Genomic DNA, 12011 nt, shown 5'->3' with positions numbered 1-12011 from the left:
AAGCGAGGGTACCCACTGGTCACAGTGCCAGGGGTTAACATTTTTCTTTGGAAGTTGAATTGTGCATTGTCATAGTGAAGTATGACCCAGTCCCCAGGCTGGGAGAACACTTCTTTCCCAGCTCCAACCTTCATTCCTAGCTCATATCTCTGTTCTTTCGGATTCCAAGGCTTTTTAGATAATTGTGTCAGGTTACATAAGCTTTCGAGATATGAACACTCAAAGGAAATTCCTCTGGGAGCAGGCATGAGGGGTTCTGCCACATAGTTTGCTTTAAAGTATTTGAGGAAAAATTCAGGTGCCTCAGCCCTGCACATTTCTGAAATAAAGTAAGAATAGTCAATGACTTTGTATGCATGTACCATTCCCCATAGAAATGAGGAAGCAAAAAGACAGATATCATGCTGAATAGAGAAACCCCTCCCAGGGGAGCACGTGCAGGGCCAGGTGGAGGCCAGTTGCAAAGAGGGCAGCTTTGACCGGGCTGCCATGGAAATCCTTATCAGCGCAGGATACCTTTTTTTTTTGCCCCTGTCTGCATCTGAGATAACACATGTGGTAAATACAGGCCTTCCATTTTCTAAGAAACATAAAATAAAAACTGAATTACTGGCAGAGAAGCTTTAAAATCTTTGGTTCCTAGGACACTGTGAATACATTCTCCACACGCCATGATCTTTATTTCATTTGCCTCCGAGGGATGGCCCTGCATCATCTCTGTTGCATAAGGTGCTGTTTCCAAACACCTTGTTCCTAACTGGAGACACAGAATAAGTTTTATCTAGGTCTGAGAGAGTTCTGGAGGGATGACATCGTGTTCCAAGCTGCACTGGTCAGAGTCAACAGTGAGAAAGCTGCCAGAGTCTTCTCACCAAGGAAGCTGAGAGAATATTGTAAATACCAAATGGCACTTCTTTCTTAAAGCATAAAATGGTCACAAAAACTACTTAACAAGGAAAAATTAATGGGAGGAAAACGTCTTGAATGTAGCAAATAAAAAAAATCTTTACAAGGGACATGGAAATAATAGATTTACTATGATGAAGGGACAGTACTATAGGAAAGTCAATTTTTACACCAAAAATGATTCAACAAGTATTATTTACCTTACAAAAGGCTTCACAAAAGAATTCCTATAAGTAGCTCTATCCTTTCATTTGTTTGTTCCCTCCTTCGTTCATTCAACAAACATCTATTGAGTGCTTACTGTGTTCCAGGCTCCATGCTTAGGGAAGCCATGGTGAGTTAGATAAGTATTCCTCCCCTTGTGGTCTCTGTGTCTGGCTGGAGGACAGCCCCTAATCAGATCACTATACAATCAAGGAGCCACTACTGACAGAAGGAACTAGACAGCAGAGTCTTGTGACCTCTTCTATTCTGAGGGTCAGAGAAAGGTTTCCTGGAGGAAGTGATGTTCCAGGTAGCAAAAGCATCACATGCAAAGGCCCCTAGTATAAGAGGGAGTCTGGTCCTTCAAGGAAAGGGAGGCCAGGAGGCTGCAGAGGTCAGCTGGAGCCAGGGGGCAAGGGAGGTTTTGGAGGAGGTTTTTATTCTAATTTCATGGTATATCGAAATACTGCTCCCTGGGGAGCAGGGAGAGTCATTGAGAGTTGTAGCAAGAAGTAAAATAATCAGTTTGCCTTTTTTTCTTTCCTTCTTTTTTTTTTTTTAAAGACAGCCACAGGCTGTGAGGAGAACGGACTGATGGGGATGGGGAGCCCGCAGTGGAAGCGAAAGACCAGTCATGAGGGCGCTATGTTTGCCAGGGCAAGAGATGCTGGTGGCCATGGAGACAAGCCAAGTGGATGGGCTGACTCATCCAAGGCCCACTGGAAAGTGTCCTGTGACCCAGACAAAATGGACCCAGAGAGCAAGAGCTGTGGCTAACCGTATCCCACCAGGTGAATTTGATAATTAAAATTTAACTCCATTTGTTAATGAAATGGAGAGGATCATTTCCTGATTGAAAGACAAGTAGGGTCTAGATTATACGTATCAATGTCCACGACCAATGGGACATTCCGTGTGCTTCATAGGCAGGACCACATTTTTAGGCCTCATCATGGCTCTAGGCTGTAGCTATTGTTATCCCTGTTTCACATAGGAGCAAACTGAGATTTAGAGAGGTTAAGGAATTTGCCCAGCTGGTGACTGGCAGAGCTCGGATTGAAACAGGTAACCACTGACATGCCCTGGGACAAGTGACAAGTCCCAGGAAGCCTGGACATACATTGGCTCTAATTAAGAATGGGCTGCTGGATCCAGCCCAGGGTGGGAGGAGCTGCCTAGGAGTCTCTTCTGGCAACTCTAGGAGTCAGGTAAGCTAGCTTGGAACCTTGTCACACACATGTGCACAAGTTCTTTAAACCACAGTTGGGTTTTTTTGTCCCTACAGCCTGGGCTGTTCACCCTGGGCAGACCTGCCTTGCTGGTCAGGGGCAGCTGCTCTGGGCAGGAACAAGTCCTGCCCTAAGAGATGACTTCTGTCCCAGAAAAATGTGTCTCATGTTTTCATAGAAACTGGCCAGAGGGGGCAGTAGGAGCTGAAACTACACTCGAAGTAAAGGGAACCCTGTGGGAAAGAGCCTGGGGTGGGAGCGAAAGACTTGGGTTCCAGGAATTGCACCAATCAGGGGACGGGGATGAGGAGGTGGACGGGAGCTCGCTGGGCTGGGCTTTGGAAGCCATGCTTTGGCGTTTCAATGGATCCTAAAGGCAAAAGGAAGCCCTGGAAGTATCTTAAACAGAAGACTGATGAGGTGGTGTTAGCAATGTGTGGCCTTCCTCAGTAGGTGATGCCCTGGGCCGTGTCAGGTTCTGGATTGGTTACCACACCAGGATGACAGACTCAGAACACCATCAAATTGCCTGTGCCTTTAAGAAGCAAATTTGGCCAGAGGGAGTCTTCTTTTCAGAGAGCTTGGCCTGAAGTCACTCAGATAGACATCCAGGGAATCTGGGCAGTCATTTTTGTTTCAAATGAAATAGCTTTAATTGGATACATGCATGTATATACACCTAACCCTATTTGAAACCCACTGTATTAGTTTCCTATTGCTGATACAACAAAGTGCCACAAATTCAGTGGCTTAAAACAACATGAATTTATTATCTTGCAGTTCTGGAGGTCAGAAGTTTGAAATGGGTCTCACTGGGCTAATGTCAAGGGGTCAACTGACTGGTTCCTTCTGGAGGCTCTAGGGGAGGATCTGTTCCCTTGCCTTTTCCAGATTCTAGAGGACACCTGTATTCGTTGGCTCATGGCTTCTTCCTCTATCTTCAAAGCCAGAAGTATACTGTCTTCAAATCTCTCTGACCTCTGCTTTCATCATCACATCTCCTCCCACTCTGACCCTTCCATGACTCTCTCTTATAAGGGCCCTTGTGATTATACTGAGCTCACCTGGATAATCCAGGATAATCTCTCCCATCTCAAGATCCTTATCATATCTGCAAAGTACACTTTGCCATGTGAGGTAACATATTCATAGGTTCCAGAAATTAGGATATGGACATCTTTGGGAAGCCGTTATTCAGACTACCACCCACTTTAACAAATAAAGAGAGGGAATGATAAGCCTGGCAGCTGGGAGGAGAATGCACTGGAAGCAGACAGGCTGATGTTAGGGAGACAGACAGAACGCTGCTGCAGAGTCAGCAAGAAAGATGCTGGTGGTCTGGGCTACAGTGGGGTGGGAAGAATGAACACAGGACGTATTTCAGAGGGAGGACTGCCTGGCCTTGGGGACTGTATGGGTTAGCTGGGCAAGGACTAGGAGGAGACTGGGTAGGTAGTGGTGCCCTTCAGAGGGCCTGAAGGGAGGAGCAGGTTGTGGGAAGGACGAAGAGGGCATATAGGGGTATGCTGCATTTAGATACCCACGGGACATCTAGAAGTGCCTGGGAGGCAGATGGACCCAGGGTCCAGAAGGCTTGACTCTCCAGTCCCTCCCTTCCCTGTGGGCATAGAAGGGCTCACCCTCCACCTTGATTTCTGGGTCACCATCTCTTTTCGACCCTAAGTTCTACAATTCCAGATAAGAGTTGAGGAGTCATCTTGTATTTCTGAGGCCAGAGTAGCACTGATATTTATTCCATATCAAGTTTGAGTTTATCAGTCCTGGAAACAAGAATTTGTATGGTAGAGAGATAAAGACACTTGCACAGGACCCACAATTGGCATATGACAGAGCAGGAGTTGCTATGTTGCTTTTGTTGTATGCTTGTGGCTGATAATTTTAGGGATAGGGATGTTTTCTGTCCAGCCCATTCTGAGCAGGTAGCCAGCCAGCTGCTCACCTTTTTAGGGCCTTGGAGATATGGATAGGACACCTGGTGGAAGACAAAGTCTCTTCCTGTCTTTTGAGAAAGCCTGAGCTCATAGGAGTGTTCATTCTGAGTGTCCCCAAGTGGAGGGGAGAGGGAGCATTCAGGGAAACCAAGTTCAGCAGGGAGGTCCCTCAGGCAGGGAAAGGGAAGACAGTCTGCAGGCCCTGGAACAGAGGAAGCAAGTGCCTGTCCCCTGGCAGCCCCGGCGCAGCAGGCATGGCCCCACAAGGCCCAAATCTAAAAGTCCTGTGGGTGGGACAATGGCTGTGGCCTTAGTACCAGAGAGGACCCATGACCAGACAGTGCTTCTCACAGTGTTTGCTCCTGCAGGAGATCCTGAGTCCTTGGAATAACCTGGGTAAAGAGGAGCCTAGTAGAGACCAAGACTGAATTTCCCATCAGCCTGGAATATGGGAGCTCCCAGTAGGATTTATGCTTGATTTAAAGGAAATAAAGAGGGCTTCCTTGGTGGCGCAGTGGTTAAGAATCCACCTGCCAATGCAGGGGACACGGGTTCAATCCCTGGTCCAGGAAGATCCCACATGCTGCGGAGCAACTAAGCCTGTGCACCACAACTACTGAGCCTGTGCTCTAGAGCCCGCAAGCCACAACTACTGAGCCCACGTGCCACAACTACTGAAGCCCACGCGGCTAGAGCCCATGCTCCGCAACAAGAGAAGCCACAACAATGAGAAGCTCGCACACCCCAACGAAGAGTAGCCCCTGCTCACCACAACTAGAGAAAGCCCGCACACAGCAATGAAGACCCAACACAGCCAAAAAAATAAATAAATAAATTTATAAATAAAGGAAATAAAGAAAGAAGATTATTATTACTACTACTACTACTATTATTTGGCTGCACCACGGGTCGTGTGGGACCTTAGTTCCCCGACCAGAGATTGAACAGGACCAGGGATTGAACCCGACTAGGAATTGACCCCAGGCCATTGACAGTGAGAGCGCAGAGTCCTAACCACTGGACTGCCAGGGAAGTCCCAGAAAGGAGATATTTTGAGCTCTTATACTTCACACTTTATATTATGGGCCACAATATGTATACTGTATTTATTTGTCTCTAGATCTGTCTTCCCCTTAGCCTGTAATCTCCCTGAAGGACAGGGATCTCGTGGGTGTTCCCCATGGTATGTCCAGTGCCCAGCACATACTCATTAAAAAGTGGGCAGGCTGACTGAGGGTCTCCCTGAGAGTGGTGGGCTCAGGGGGGAAACTGGAGGGGAACACCTCTGGGACAAGTTAGGATTTCGAGAAGACAAGCTGTGGATTGAGCGTGGGGAAAGTGGGTTTTTGAGAAGAAATGTTGGAAAGGAATGGAGAATGGTTGGGCTAGGAGGCCAGGGGGTCCCTGGTGAGCCCCGCCCGGAGCCAGGGTGCCGGAGAGACGTGACGCAGCGCGGTTTGGCCGCTGTGGGGCGCCGTAGCCCGCGCCGTTGCCAGGGGAACGGGCCCGCGCCGGACGAGGCCCAGCCCGTGTCAGCCTCGCCCCGCGGTACAGCCAGCGCGCTCGAGCCGGAGCCGGAGGACTTGCGGGCCTAACCTCCCCCGCGCGGCCCGGGATGGGGCCCCGGTCCGGGGCGCACCGCCTTCGGGTCCCGGGAACCGTCTCCGCTGCGAGAGTCTGAAGCGCCGCCGCCCTGGGGTGGGTGGACGGCCAGGCGCGGGGGCTGAGCCGCTGAGTGACCTTGGCAAGGCCGATCTGGCTCGGTCGACGACGCGCAGGTGAGGAGCCCCCGCTGCAGTTCTCACCTCGAAGCCTGGCCTCAGCCACGGGGCCAGAGCTGCTGCCGCCCGGCCGAGCTCTGCGCCTGGATCCCGCGGCCTGGGCTCCAGGTACCGGGCAGAGCGCCCGGCTTCCTTCTAGCATTCATCCGGTTCACAGATCTGCATTGAGCGTCTGCTGTGTGCCACGCTTTTTGTCAGGCGCGGGGCCACGGAGGGCTCCAGAGAGGATGCCGCGGTTCTCCAGAACCCGCAGTGTTAAGAAGGGGCGGGGCGGGGGGTGCGGGGAGCAGGCGCCAGATACACGACTGAAGTGATTTCAGGTTGGGTTAAATGCTCTGGTGCTGAAATGAAGGGAGGTGGTCAGGGAGGCTCCGCTCTATCATGTGACTTTTAAGCCAAGAGCTGAAGGTTGAAAAGGAGCCAGCATTGTGATCAGGGTAACGGTGTTTCTGGAAGAGGCAAAAGCAAATGCAAAGATCTGGAGGCAGCAGGTACAGAGGAACAGCAAGCGTGAGGGGAGCCTTGAAGGATGCGGTGGCGGTTTCAACTTTATCCTAGCAGGAGGAGGAAACCATTGAGGAGTTTTGATGAATTTCAGGTTTTGAAAAGCTCACCTCACTCTGGTGAGATGAGCAGTGTGATTGTGACAGGGCACACCAGGAAGTCAGCTGAGGGCCATCCTAGTTCTGCCAGTCTAGCTGTGCCTCCTAGAATTTACTTAGTCTGAGACTCAGTGTCCTCATCTGTGAAAGGGGCATATTGTTCTGCATGTTGTTTATGAGAGAGAAAGTGAGGGGCCAGCCACATCTGAGACCAATGACTAGAGAGGCCTATGAGAACAATTTGAAATGATAGGACCTACCTCAGAGAGTTGTGAGGGTTTAATAAGTGAATTTCATCAAAACACTTAAAGCAGTGCCTAGCAAATAATAAATGCCCTCTAAATGCTAGCGATGGTTATTGTTATTGTTGAAATACCGTAGGGGAGAAATGACTGGGGCTTGGATTAGGGTGATGGCAGCAGAAATGGTAAGAAGTGGCTTAACTTCCCTTCTTGAAGGAGAACTGGATTTAGAGATGGGTGAGGGGTGGTCCCTCTTTTTGTGGAACTGGTGGTTCACAGTGGGAGACGGGTTTGTAAACAGATAATCACCATGAGATTCAATAAAAGCAACATTGGTACTTAATTAGACAGGTTTTTTTCTTTTGTTTTTCTTACTTTTCTTACTTTTTTTTCTTACAAAGTTGTTCTTAATGACAGTTTCTTGGTGGGTGTTCCTCAAGGCTTGCTTCTACCATCATGGGAGTTGATTTCCTGGTTAAAATCAACAATGCTTGCCTCTGCTCACTGGCCTTGTTTCAGCTCCATGTTGCTCCCTTCTTCTTGTCCTCTTTCCTTGGCTTAACTTGAATCCCAAATAGTTTGCAGTGGTTGCTTCAGGAAGAGAATGGCACAGGAAATGTCTGCAGACCACGTCAGCTCAGGAATGACTGAGGTTTCAAGCTTTTCCTGCCCTAGCATCAGACTTCTGCATGTTGTTGATGTGAGGAGCCCAGCCACATCTGAGACCAATGACTAGAGAGGTCTATGAGAAAGGCTTGAGGTTCCAATTTATTTTCTGGGAGTTGCTGTGATGTGTATCTCTTAGTCAAACTAGCCACTTCCCAGAATCTTAAGTCCAGAGACTACTTTGGCACCTGTGGGTAATTCTAATAAACAAAGTACTTGCCCCTTGAAAGTTCTTTTATAAATAACATTTTGTGCTGTAAAACAGTGTGCACCATGCAGCATTTTCTTTCCAGCCCCTCCTTTAGATGGTTAAATTGGGCATCTGTTAAATCTCAGTGAAAATGGGTTTAAAAGTAGATCCTGGGAAAAAACCAGAAAACTTGTTTTGAAGTATCCATAGAAAATCACACACACAGCAACCATAAATCCTCTAGCAAAAAGAAAAGATGGTTGGGAATGAAACCTTCCTGTGGCATGCACCTTCCCTTTGGGTTCTGGAGTCACGGGGAGCTGAGCTGACCTTCAGCTGAGATTTGGAACAAGGTCCTGCCCAGCTGCTCCTCTGTTGTGCTGCCTGCTTGTCTGATTCCAGCTTTAACAAAAGCCCTAACAGCTCACAGGGAGCTCTTCAGCTGAACAACTCAGAACTTCTTTCGAGAGTGAGAAAGCATTGAACTAAAACTGAGTGCTCTTTTGTTGCATGGTTGTTAGGCAAGATTTCCTTGTTTGCCTGGCGCAGTACTGGGCTCTAGATCACACGAGCACATTTGGTCCACATGGCAGCCCACTGGGGCCAGGAGGGTAAGAGATGACACACTTCAATTATTTATTTGACTTTTTTTTTTTCAAAAGTAGTACATGCACATGGTAAAAAAAAAAAAAAAAAAAAAAATCCAAACAGCACCAAGGAGTACATAGTAGAAGCAAATCTCTCTCATCCCCAGCCACTGGATCACCTTCTCACAGGCTATCCCTATGTTTGCTTTCTTGCATTTCTTTCCAGAGAGAATCTGTGCATATAGGAACGTAGATGTCTATCCATCCACCTTGGTTTTCACTCACTCGTAGCACACTCTACAACTGTCCCACATCTTGCTTTTCTGCTTAACTGTGTATCAAAAGTCATTTCATCCCTCATTATTTTTGATGTTATATAGCATTCCATTGTGTGGATGTGCCATATATTTGTTTGTATTGTTTTTTGTCCTTTATTATTACAAACAAGACTGCAATGAATCTTTGTGCACTTTATGAGCATATGTGTAAGATAAATACCTAGAAATGGAATGTCTTGGCTCAGGGTATATGTGTTCTCAAGTTTGGTAGACATTACCAAATTGCTTTCCAGTTAACCTTTTTGAAAAATAAATAAAGGAGAGATCCAAAGAGATGGCTTTGTGAAATTTGCCCACCAGGTTCCTCAATCTGTGAGTGGCAACGCAGGGACCAGAACCAGGCTATGTCTCCAGGCCTAGCCCTCTTCCCTGGCTCCAACCTGTTTCTCCCTGTTGGTAACTCAGATCTTCAGGCCCTCCAAGCCCCCACATCAGCCCTGTCACCTCTCTTCTGACCCCATCACTGTACCTTCCCCGTTCTGTGGCCTCTACCAACAAACCCTCTGGTAATTAAGTAGATTCTTTCCTGAAATTCTCAGACATCTTGCAGAAATGCAGGGATGCCTACAGCCTCTCCAGGGCTGGTACTTTTCACCTCAGTCTGGTTCTTTTACAATGCTATTCATGAATCTCAGAACAACATTCCTAAATATTTTTTTTTGGTGAGAGCAGAGGTGGGCAAGAGGGAAGTGGACCAGTCAGGTAACTATTCTGTAGTTCATAATGAGAACCTGAAATGGTAAGATTTTCCTCACTTAAATTAGGCATATAGGGCTTCCCTGGTGGCGCAGTGGTTGAGAATCTGCCTGCCAATGCAGGGGACACGGGTTCAAGCCCTGGTCTGGGAAGATCCCACATGCCGCGGAGCAACTAGGCCCGTGAGCCACAACTACTGAGCCTGCGCGTCTGGAGCCTGTGTTCCGCAACAAGAGAGGCCGCGATAGTGAGAGGCCCGCGCACCGCGATGAAGAGTGGCCCCCACTTGCCGCAACTGGAGAAAGCCCTCACACAGAAACGAAGACCCAACACAGCCAAAAATAAATAAATAAAATAAAGAATTATAAAAAAAAAAAAATTAGGCATATAAATTAAGGTAGCCTAACCTTATTTGGAAAATGCTATTTTAGACTTTTAGCAAGTCAATGTTAACATAGATTATTGTCATCCTAGCAATGGCCTTCCCCTTGTTGGGACAGGGAGGGACCTGCACAGGCCCTCCAGCCTGCCTCAGAAGCCAGGTGGGCCCTTGGCTTACCAGGGCAGTGGCTACCTTTGGCCTAACACTCCACGGGGCCTCTTTGCTCTTGTCTTCTTTCTGTCTCCACCAGCTTAACTCTGTGGTTTGTTCTGTGGCAGCAGAAGGTACTTAAGAATCTTTTGTCAAGGTCCACATACCTCTCAGCCCACCAAAGATGCAGCAGGGCATTAGGGAGCTTGTGGGCTTGACCCCCACTTCCCACCCAACTCCTCCCAATACAATAGGCTGCTGCCCTCCCTAGGCCAGCCTGCTGTGGTGTCACCTCCCCCCATGCCCTTTTGCTTCTTGCTCATGCCCTCCTTCCCAGTGTGACTAGAAAGCTTTCTAAAACACCCATCACCTTTATGTCAACTCCCCTGTTTAAACTTTCTGTGATTCCCTGTGGCTCTTTCAACAGTGCCTAAACTTACTCACCTGGCCTCCTGTGATCACCTTGTTACTGAACCAAAGTCGGATCTGCTTGCCCAACACGTAGCAAAGCCAATCTGCTGACACCAGGCTGTGGTGAAGGCAAATACAGTGTTTATTGCAGGGTGCCAAGCAAAGGGAATGGGAGACATGCCTCAGGTCCACTCCAACTTAGTCTTTGAGTTAGAGTTTTCTTTTTTTTTTTTGGTGGGGGGAGGGAGGAGAACAAAGAGGCTGGGATTAATCATTGTCCTGTGACATTTCTTAATTGCAGTTTCAGGAGTCAGAATATCTCTGGTTTATGATTCTTTGGCCAGGTGGTCCATGGCTCAGGGATCTGTTAGCTCATCTTGCCCTGGAGAAACCACCTGAGTTTGTACATTAATGATGACATCTATAGTAGCAATTTTAGTACATTAATGATGTCATCGACAACAGCAGTTTTAGTCATGTGACTCTGGTTGTTTAGTGTTCAGTTAGCACAGGATTGAGGTCAGAGGTGACTTGAAAGGGAATAAAGTTTTGGAGAGAGAGATTAATCATAATCTTGGTAAGGGAACTTGGTTTTAGGGGCACTTGGTTTCAACGTAGGATCTGACCCTGCAACTTCCCAGGGCTCATCTCTCTCTCTCTCTCTCTCTCTCTCTCTCTCTCTCTCTGTGGATCTTGCTCTCTGACCCCAAACCCACCCACTCTGTCTTCTATCATACTGAATGGCTGGCCCTTGCAGGGCTGCCAGAATACCTATTCACCCACTTCTCTGAAATCTGTCTGGGCCCCCAGAAAGCAAGCCCCTGAGGGCAGGAACATGGTCTCATCTGTGTTTACATCTTTAATGCACAAGGGGGCTGGACCACAATAAGCACTGACTGGGCCAAGGCATGAGTGCACAAGCTGGCCATGTTGTCTGGTAGCAGAACCACGCATCTTTTAATCTGGTCTCCTAGGGAAGTGCTGAGAGGGGTAGGACAGCCAGAGAAGTCCCTGGGTCTGGTGACAGTACCTGGTCCCATTCATGCTTGAAGCCTCATCTTGGATTCTCTCCTACCTCCAAGCCCTTTTAATCAAAATTTTTTGGGCCAAAAGAATTTGTGGCCACCAACTCCACAAGGGAAAATATCATCAGTTAAGAGTTGGTTGTCTCAGGCTTTTGTTGCAGGTGGCATGGTACCAGGCTGCCACTGCTGCAAGGGACTTACACCCGACAGCACCATCCCCTCATCCATGGTCTCATACAAGTGGTACCTCTCTGGGCCAAGGGTACTGGGGTTTGGTAACAGAGTAACCCCTAAGGCTGTTTGTCGTGGGCCCCTGGCCTCAGGTGGTGACTCCTCCTGCCTCAGGTGTCAGGGATGCAGCAGCACTGGGGGTGCCTGTGGCCACTGCCAGCCCACTCCGGCAGCGGGGGCCTGTCAGCCAGCCATGTGCCTCTGCTTCTTTCTTTATAAACTACCTCAAGGTGTTGGGTTATTCAGGTGTGAGGATGGCAAAGAGAAAGTCAGGACTTAGGAATCCCAATTAATGGGTTCCCTTCAAAGAAGTTGCCCTGGTGATGATATCACTGGAGAACCTATGTGGAAGCCACAGGGATTTGTCCTCCTGAGCAGAACTGCCCAGCTCAACTGTATACACTGGGCTTGACCTGATG

At 48.3% G+C, this 12011-nt stretch overlaps 1 protein-coding gene across 14 annotated transcripts in view; it reads left to right on the top strand.

Annotated features, from left to right (window-relative positions):
• The window catches only part of ZDHHC1 (zDHHC palmitoyltransferase 1), a 32244-nt gene that overhangs the window by 6145 nt on the left and 14088 nt on the right, over positions 1–12011 (top strand). Inside the window, exon 2 of one of the 14 annotated variants that reach the window (XM_082439647.1) lies at positions 1675–1901. The exons of 12 other annotated variants lie outside the window; for them this stretch is intronic. The gene's annotated coding sequence lies outside the window, so the exon portion shown is untranslated. Of the gene's footprint in view, positions 1–1674; positions 1902–5769; positions 6070–12011 lie in introns of those variants that run through there. One more of the 14 variants, XM_082439646.1, reaches the window with a different exon arrangement.

This window comes from Balaenoptera physalus (genome assembly GCF_965194825.1).
Source record: "Balaenoptera physalus genome assembly, chromosome: 19".
NCBI classification, from domain to species: Eukaryota; Metazoa; Chordata; class Mammalia; order Artiodactyla; family Balaenopteridae; genus Balaenoptera; species Balaenoptera physalus.
This window is presented reverse-complemented; position numbering and strand designations above follow the sequence as displayed.